This window comes from Schistocerca serialis, chromosome 1 (genome assembly GCF_023864345.2).
Source record: "Schistocerca serialis cubense isolate TAMUIC-IGC-003099 chromosome 1, iqSchSeri2.2, whole genome shotgun sequence".
Lineage (NCBI taxonomy): Eukaryota > Metazoa > Arthropoda > Insecta > Orthoptera > Acrididae > Schistocerca > Schistocerca serialis.
Window position 1 is genome coordinate 190,438,163 of NC_064638.1, and position 9,050 is coordinate 190,447,212.

Sequence of the window (9,050 nt, forward strand, 5' to 3'; positions counted from 1 at the left end):
CCCGAGATCCGAATGAGGAACAATTTTACCGACGGAATTTTTCACCCATGATGTCATCATAAAAATATACAGTGGAGCAGCAAGTCGTCGTGAATTGTAACGACTGTAGTTTACACTTGCTTTCAACCGTTTGCAGTACCAACAAGCGAGGAGATGAGCGTATACGTTTGAAGGCCAGATCGCTCATTAATCCAGATCGGTGCCCCTGCATATACTGTAAAGGCTCCTTCCCATTTTCAGTAACCAGCATCTGTAAGCGATCATAGAGGAACGCGCACCACCCACCTCGGCAGCGTCTGTAGATCAAGGGAAGATCTGGTCAAAGACTATTGCCATCCAAATGATTTCTCTGCTCCGCCTGGGTTCCTCATGGCTGGAATACTACGCGACAAATACGAAGAGTGTTAGAGACACAATACAATGTTTACTTCTGGCGTTGTGTGCATGTCACTTGGCTTTTGGGTTGCTGGGTTACAGCTTAGACTGGATGTTGCTTTGTGATACAGTGTTTCACCACGGAGTCTCACGACCCTAAATGTATAACGATTCATCAAATAAGTCGTCAATAACATAATCTTGTGGCTTACAGGTAACTGATTGTTGTTTAATTGCAACAAAACATAGAGCATACCACTGGTACTACAAATCTCTGACCTTCTGTAATTTTATTGCCATTGAAGTTCATTATATTAAATTCGCAGGACTCAGTACAGACAAGAAGCTCCATACATGATCTTGTGCAGAACATAAATGTTGTCATATCTACCATAGTATTATTTTGACTTCCTCGTATTAGTTTAGCACAACTCGGGTCATTCAGCTAGAGTATTCTTACCACATTCTAGGTCTGTGGTGAAATTTCGTGCTCTTTGTACAAGTTATTCAGGGGTCTCGCATTTTCATTCCTGATTTCATCCCTGCCGTATATGTATTATGTAAGACCTCAAGGAATTGTGGTTCCATATATAACATGGGGAACATTATCGATGCTACGCGTTTCTGGAGTAAAGCTCCCATCAGCTGGCTGTCTGTGTTCCACTCCTCACACACGAGCCATTAAATTATACAAAAAAGTCATGAAATAAAATACAATAAACGTAATCAGACAGGAAGTAAAATTCTTCCCTTAAAATCGGCCACAAATGCTTCTGTCCTATGCTTCTTAATAATACCACCTGGTGTTTTAGGTGCCACTTTTATGTAGTGGTAAGATCGGTCACATCTAACAGCATACCAGCTATCTTTCAAGATGCTTGTATTTTCTGTGGACAACCTGCTCCAACTTGATGCACTGAACCTACAATTTTTCCAAAATATTCCAGAGATCTCACATGGTATATGAAGAGACAACATTTTCAATGGTTAGCTATAATTGTGAATGTATAACAGATTACTGCAAAATAGAAGAGATCTATGAATCAGTTGAAGATTCCGTTGATGCTCTCCCCCTTTTACATACTAAGCACATTATAAAATCTATGTCAGTGAGGCGATATTTACACACTGACAGGAAAAAGAATCGCAACACCATGAAGGGGTTGTGCAGCATTAACGAAAATTTATAGTTGTGCTTCTACATATCAGATATGGTGTCTATTCAAACAACCAGATTATCTTCCCACTCATCTAATTCTATAATTTCAGCATCATTTTCCATAAAAGTAGCGTTATTTTCTTCAAATGTTTGCATCGTTTTAGAGATTCAAAGTATATTTGTTCATCTAGACTTTCAGGCTAGATATATTACAGATTAACCATCCTGTAGCAAAAATATAATTCCCAATCATTAATGGCGCTATACCACATCACCTTGGTACAGTTATAAAACATTGACTTGAATTAGGTAAAAGTTTCAAATGCTTTTTTTATGGAATTCTTATTTTTGGTTCCCAAACAGTTTTGGTATTCATTTAATTCAGCTGCTTTTATTAAAATTAAATGCATTGCATATTTGAGTCATAAAATAATGGATCAGTTCTTAAAGGTACATTATCTGTAGCCCTAAAGGACAGTCATGATTAGGGTGCAATGGTTGTTAAATAAGAAGTTGAAAAAACTTTATTCTTATGAAAAGGCGAAACAATGATTTTAAAGGAGAAAAATGTTAATTGAAGTGTTTATTGACAGTGATGTTAAATTATACATTGATATGAAAGATAATGTTGGAATATTACTGTCCAAATTACTGAAGATCCTAAAATCTGATGCTAATACTTTGCAAAAAATTATAACTTTGAAATTAATAAATACAAATTTTAATTTGCCTGGTTGAATATCGTAGAAAGAGATAAATATTTCTATTAAGAAACTAATATTATTGCTTGCTTTTGATCTAATTTAGGATTTGGTTTTCCAGTGATTTATGAACCAAATTTTCCTTAAATTGTTCCAATTCATGATATAAGGGTCAGAATATACAAATAAATATTACTGATGACCATAACAATTCGATAGATTTTAATACTGCTTCCATAACAATTAAATAAGAAATGACTGAAACCAATGTTTTTGATGTGTTATATTATTTACAATCTGATCTTGTGTATCTAATATATTATAATAGTTGTGATGATAGTCAGTTCTAAATGTTTTTGTAATTTTAAGATTAAATTTATTGAATTAAGATAATAAATAGGTTATACATTTGTACACAATTACGGTGTCTGCTCTAATTTTATTCCTTTGTTTTTCTTTTTTTTGTTTTAAAATGAGATGATAATTATACGTAAAATTATCATCACACACTCCTAAAATAACAGTAGCAAGTCTTAAATTATTCCTTCAGTTTGTTGTTCATTTTTTCGTATAAATTGCTATAGCTCTATCAAATTCTTCACCTGCTTTTTTGTGTAATTCTATGTAATTCAGTTGAGATCTTTCAAATGATTTTCATAAATTTCATTAATTTCTGATTATGTTCTACTTGTTTTCTGTATGAATCTACTAAATCTTTTATAACTTTACATTCAATATATTTACTTATAGATAGTAAAACATCTTCTTTGAAACATTTTTGAAATTTTTGATTCCTCTTTTTTTAGTTGATAAAATTAAAGAATATATACCAGATTCAACCACGAAAATAGTACTTTGTTTATTACCTCTTAAGGTCAACTGACTGATGTCATTTATATTTTCAGAAATAATGATATCATCTTTGCCAACATTTTTTGTAATTACTTGTCTTGTATCTTCATATTCTGACATTTTAGCAATGTATTAGGCCTTATAGTAATATTTATTATTTTCAGCAATAATCACTAAACTTTTTATCATTGTGTCTAAGTTTCTTGTTATGAAAGGATTCCTTTACTACAAAATTTTCTATTAGAAGCTTTTATTCTTCTAAGAAATTATTTTTCTAAATCAAGGGAAGTGGTCAGATCCAAGACAGATCATATTTGTAGTGCTGACAAATCAACTGACTATTTTAGTTCACATAAGTACACAAAGAACCGTTATAGAACAATGTCTAGGCATTGCTTGAATAAATTTCGTTTGAGATTTATAACACAGACGAAATTCTTTGAGAATGTGGAAAATGTTTCTAAATATTATTACAAAAAACATTTAAAATGTATACATACTGAAGAACACCTAAATATATTATAATCTATGGGAAACTCAAAAGATGATGAGCACAATGCAAATTAAAGAAGTGCATATTGTGAAGAAGTTAAATATTTTAATTGTTTCTATAGCATTCCAGTTCGAAGATGACGTATTCATGCAAATGTCACAAATGTATTCTAAAGTAAAACCAAAATAATGAATTACAATAATTCTCATTTTTATAGAAATGAGTCTATTTAAAGTTTCATAAGATTTATCAGATAATAACATAAAAATTATTTTAGAAGAAATATCATAAGTATTGTTTGTAAATGCCTGAAAACGTTCATTATCACATATTTTATACTGCAAATCACAATGAAACAAATTATTCAGTTTTAGATAAGATTATGATGGTTCGGCATATTGCACAGGAATTGAAGGACATTTAATTGAATTATCTTTTGTGCTAACGTACATATATGAAATCTGAATTAATCTTTCGAATACCAGGTTTTAACCGGCAGATGTGTACAAAATTATTCACTTTATAATGTGACACCTAAAGCAGATGTAACTGTGTAGCGTACATACAGTAAACCATCTATTTTATTTTGTAAAACATATCTTTCATTATTGTATGTTCATAGATTTTTAAATTAATTTCAATGTAATAAATTTGATATTTAAAGCATATTATTAAACTCATATTTCTGTATGTTTCTTTACTGTTAAATGAACATAATTATGTTTAAAAATGTGTTTTGTCACTCCTTTTGACTATTTTTCCTTTTAAAGCACACATTTTTCATTCTAGATACCAATTTTTCTGTTATCTCATTTTTACATTCATCTGTAATTTTTTAAAAAATACATTTGAATTAATTTGAGTAATTTTGTAACTACAGTAGAGCGTTGATTATCTGAACATCAGTCAACCGAACAACCGCTTAACCATACTGTGTACTTGCTTGCACCTGTAACTCTCCCACCCTACCGTCCATCATCCCCCTCACTCCCAAACCAAATTTCCCACAGTAGTCGCCGCACTGGGCCACCACTGGCGGAACATTGCTTGTGATGGATCCTTCACAAGGCGCTGCTGACAGGCCAAGCCGCCATTCGCTGTATTTCAACAATCTGCACACTTCTTTCAGGTTGGCACTGGCAGTAGAAGTAGCGGCAGTTAATAAACTGTGCCATATACTATATATTCCCACTGAAGTTGCCTTTGTATGTTACTTTGTAATACTAAAAAGAGATGCCTGTTTTTATGACAAAATTTACTGTACAGGACTTCTTTTTGGCAAATAAACATGTACAGTTCGATTATCCGAACAAACTAGTTTTCCAAACACCCATGTCCCCCATATGCTTCGGATAATCGATGCTCTACTGTAATACTTTCTGTATAATCGGTAATATCACTGACTTCATATCGGCACAAAAATAACTTCAGTTCATATATTATAGATATAACGATCAGTATATAGATAACAGAGTTCAATGTTTCCATCTTGTTGCATTATTTTATGGAGAGAATCATACATTAATTGTTTTGATACATCAAATATGATCATTGCAACATTAACAGGTTGATCAAACAAAAATTAACTTTATTCATATCAATATCAACTAAATTTTCATTAAATATTGTTCTGTTATGAAATTTGCATTAGCTATTAACAGACTAACTCTGTTTTTCCATTATTTTCTGAAAAATTAAATATTCATAAATTTGAGGAAAGCTTCTTCAAAATTTTTTTTGCATTCATACACAGTTTTTTACTTCGATCGAAATAATGTTTTATCTGATGCTATTTTTAAATTTAAAACTTCATGAATTTTTGTTCTTTATTAGATTATGGATTTTATTTTCCTGTTAAATAATCGGGATGATGAGTTTCTTTATTTTCTTGGATAATGTTTTCTACACAAAAAACAAGATTTAAATTTACCTTGTCTTCTTCTTCAGGAGTTAAATATTTCTATTCTTCTTCTTGAGAACAAATTTCAACACTTTGTTCAACTTTCCTTTCCACAGATTTCACGATTTTTTTTATGACAGGATGAATGGATTTTTATACTGTCTATTATACTTTACTTTATGTACTAACAAAATCCATTTGGTTCATATTTTTGCCATTTTATCCTATCTACTGTAAATAAAACTATTTTAATATCAATTAATATCCAAACAAATTTTTGAGTATACTCGGAACCTAAATTTAACCCTTCTGTCCTAGGTGTCTTGTACCAGTTTGTTAATGAAACAAATATTTCAGTTATTATGTAATATTTCTTAATCTAATCTTATCTAATGTTTCTTAACGATTAAATGTAATAAATATAAGTGAAACGTTTTGTGTTCATTTTATTTTTTTGACCTTATACAAGTTTTGTTATATCGTTTTCCACCGGTAGTGTGAATTATTTTCTTTATGTATAATAAATTAACAAGTATTCCTGTCTTAGTATTTTTATTTTAAGTGGATATAGTTAATAGTTTTCACCAAATAAATAAACGTTAACAGATACATTAATTTTAGTATCAATTATCGTAATACCATAAATCTCAAGATAAAACCTAATCTTGGGTATTTATTCTTTAAGCTCTGTAATAAATTTTTGTAATTACTTGTTCCATCTGGATTTTTACACTTATTTTTGTATACTGGATTTGCGCAAAAGCTATACAGCACAGAGGGTATTTATCAAAATATTTTTGGCATTTATACAAGCTCTTCTAGTATTATTTCTACTTGTAAATCGATGTAACATGAACTTCTTAAAAGAAGATGCTCCTTAATTGCTCACTCTACTCCAATAACTCTTTTTTAATGACCAAAGCCAAAAAATTTTCATTGTAATATTTTAATTCCTATTCTTACATTTTTAAATACATTCTTTTCTTCAGTAATCCCACAATTTTGAACGTTATGTCCATACTCTGTAACTTTATTATTTGTCTGCATTCTGTACACACACAATAAATTAAAATACATTTTCAAGCTATTAAATGTTTATATATCTTTTAACTTAAGTTTTGGTTATATTCCATTCAAAAAGATTACAGTTTGGAGTCCTTTTTGAACATCTCAGCAATGAAATGTCGATTGAGTGGTCTTCTATTTCTTTTATTTCCACAAAAATTAATTGTTATCAAAAGGATATATATTTTGTAGTAGTACAGTCACGTCATTTTTAAACTTCAACACTTTTTCCAATTCTAGAATAACATTCTGGTTTCCCACTTTTTTATTCCTTCAATTGTTTTACCACTGATAATTGATTGTATAATTATAACTATAATTAAATTATGTCTTTTTAATTTGTAATATTAACTTAATTTTCTAATTTAAAATAATTATGACATCCTTTACAGTAAAGTTACTTTTAAATAAGGCACAAACATCAACCATATTTAACTTTTTTGTGAATTCTGGAACTTAAAACTTCTAATTTTGAAATTGATTCATTTGATTATATTTTAGTTTAGTTTTCTTTTCTCCAAGAAATTAAAATTAATATTCATTAACCAATTTATATTGTTAAAATAATTTTAAATTTGTTAATAATTTACATTCAAATTCTTTCACCATATCTATTATTTCAGTATTTATAACTATTAATATCATACAAAATATGCAATTTTTTAAATAAATTACAACTGAAGACTTTCATTTGCATCATCACTTGTAAAGAGTAAATTTTATTAAATTCTTTAGAAATGAAAAAAATTTCTCGCTTTTTTGAGAAAGGAATGGCACACTGAATACTGGATATTAAAGAGCACATTTACAAGATGTAACTGTCATAAGATTTATAAAATATTTTATATTTCAGTATTTATTAGATATTTAAAACTGAGTTTTTTGTTGAGATAAGAGTTTTGAGTGGTTTTGGGAAAGTATTCTGCAGGATAAGTTGTAAATTTAAGTTGTTTTTGTGTGTGAAACTTTTAAATTTCCTGCAGTTGAAAATTTGTAAATAACTGATTACAATTGCTTTCATATTTGTTTAAAATCAATTTTCTTATTTTTTATAGATGTTTTCCATACATTCAGTAAATCTACTTTTATATCAAAATGAAAGTGATGGGGAAGGTTTCTGGTAGTAATAATAGTAAAATTTTTTTTCATTTGCTAATTTCTTTTGAAACATTTTTTTTCCCATTAGGACTTATAATGAACTGATTGTCACTGGTTTTATACTGAGTTAAAAATTTTATAAATACAGTCACTTTCATATTCAGACCAAGTTTTTAATTTTTCTGACTTTTTATTTTAATTTTATTTAATTTCTTCAATATATTTGGTTAAATATTTTTTATCGAGATAAAAACGTTGGGAGATTTTAAATAGGTTTTTCTAACTAGCTGAACAAATTTCCAGCAGCTCCAAAATTTGGAGCACTGTCAGGTAATTGGATTTACTAGTCCATACTGAGTATTGTGTAACAGTGTCAGAGTTCAGATTCTGCTTTAGACTGGAACAAAGTGGAAAAATTTAGTTCAGAACCTTTGTCTGGATATTGATGGCAAAATATCTGGCTTATTCTCCAAACTAACCACTTGTTTTCTGGTGTACAGCCATTCACAACTTCTACTGTTTGATGTAAAGTATCAAGGCTCTTATTAGCAGGCAATAAAGAGGGGCGTGTCCACCCTTTGCCTCATGCTGGCATGAAATCTTCTGAGCATACATAACTGAATATGTATTGAGAAATATCTGATCATTTATCCCCAAGGGTTGAAACCGAAGAAGGTAGTACTACTGGACACTGGAATCTGTTGCAAAAACAATCGTTTATCTCACTTCACTGGTGGTCCATGGCGTTCAGGGCAGGACTATCAGCATGCAAGTAATTTTCAGGAATTTGTCGACAAACTGCTTCCTCACAGATACTGATTTGTGGAAGGGTACATTGTTATGCTGATACGAACACAAACTGTTTCCAGACTTCTCCTCTGCTGTTCGTTCTACATGATGCAGCAAACTGTGTTCATAGCATTCAGCAGTAAGCATTTTCTCAACTGCTGTATGGCGACCACACACTAATTACAATGATCACACCCAATTGTTAATGTAGCATCACCTCCTCTCTATTTCAGATTAACACTACACATGTTGGCAAGTGACAATTTTGAGGTTTTCACTAAACCCAAACCCTTCTACTGTGTTAGTGCCGAGTATATATATATATATATATATATATATATATATATATATATATATATATGTATATGTATATATATATATTTGTGTGTGTGTGTGTGTGCATTAGTGTGTGTGTGTGTGTGTGTGTGTGTGTGTGTGTGTGTGTGTGTGTGTGCATGTGTGTGTGTGTGTGTGTGTGTGTGTGTGTGTAAAGCACACACCAAGTCTACATTGTACATTGTAGGCGTAAATGACTATCTTTGAATGCAGGCATGATCTGCTCTTACCGCTGAAGACCACAGCACATTGTCCAATCTTCCAAGAGATCATCTGACGGCA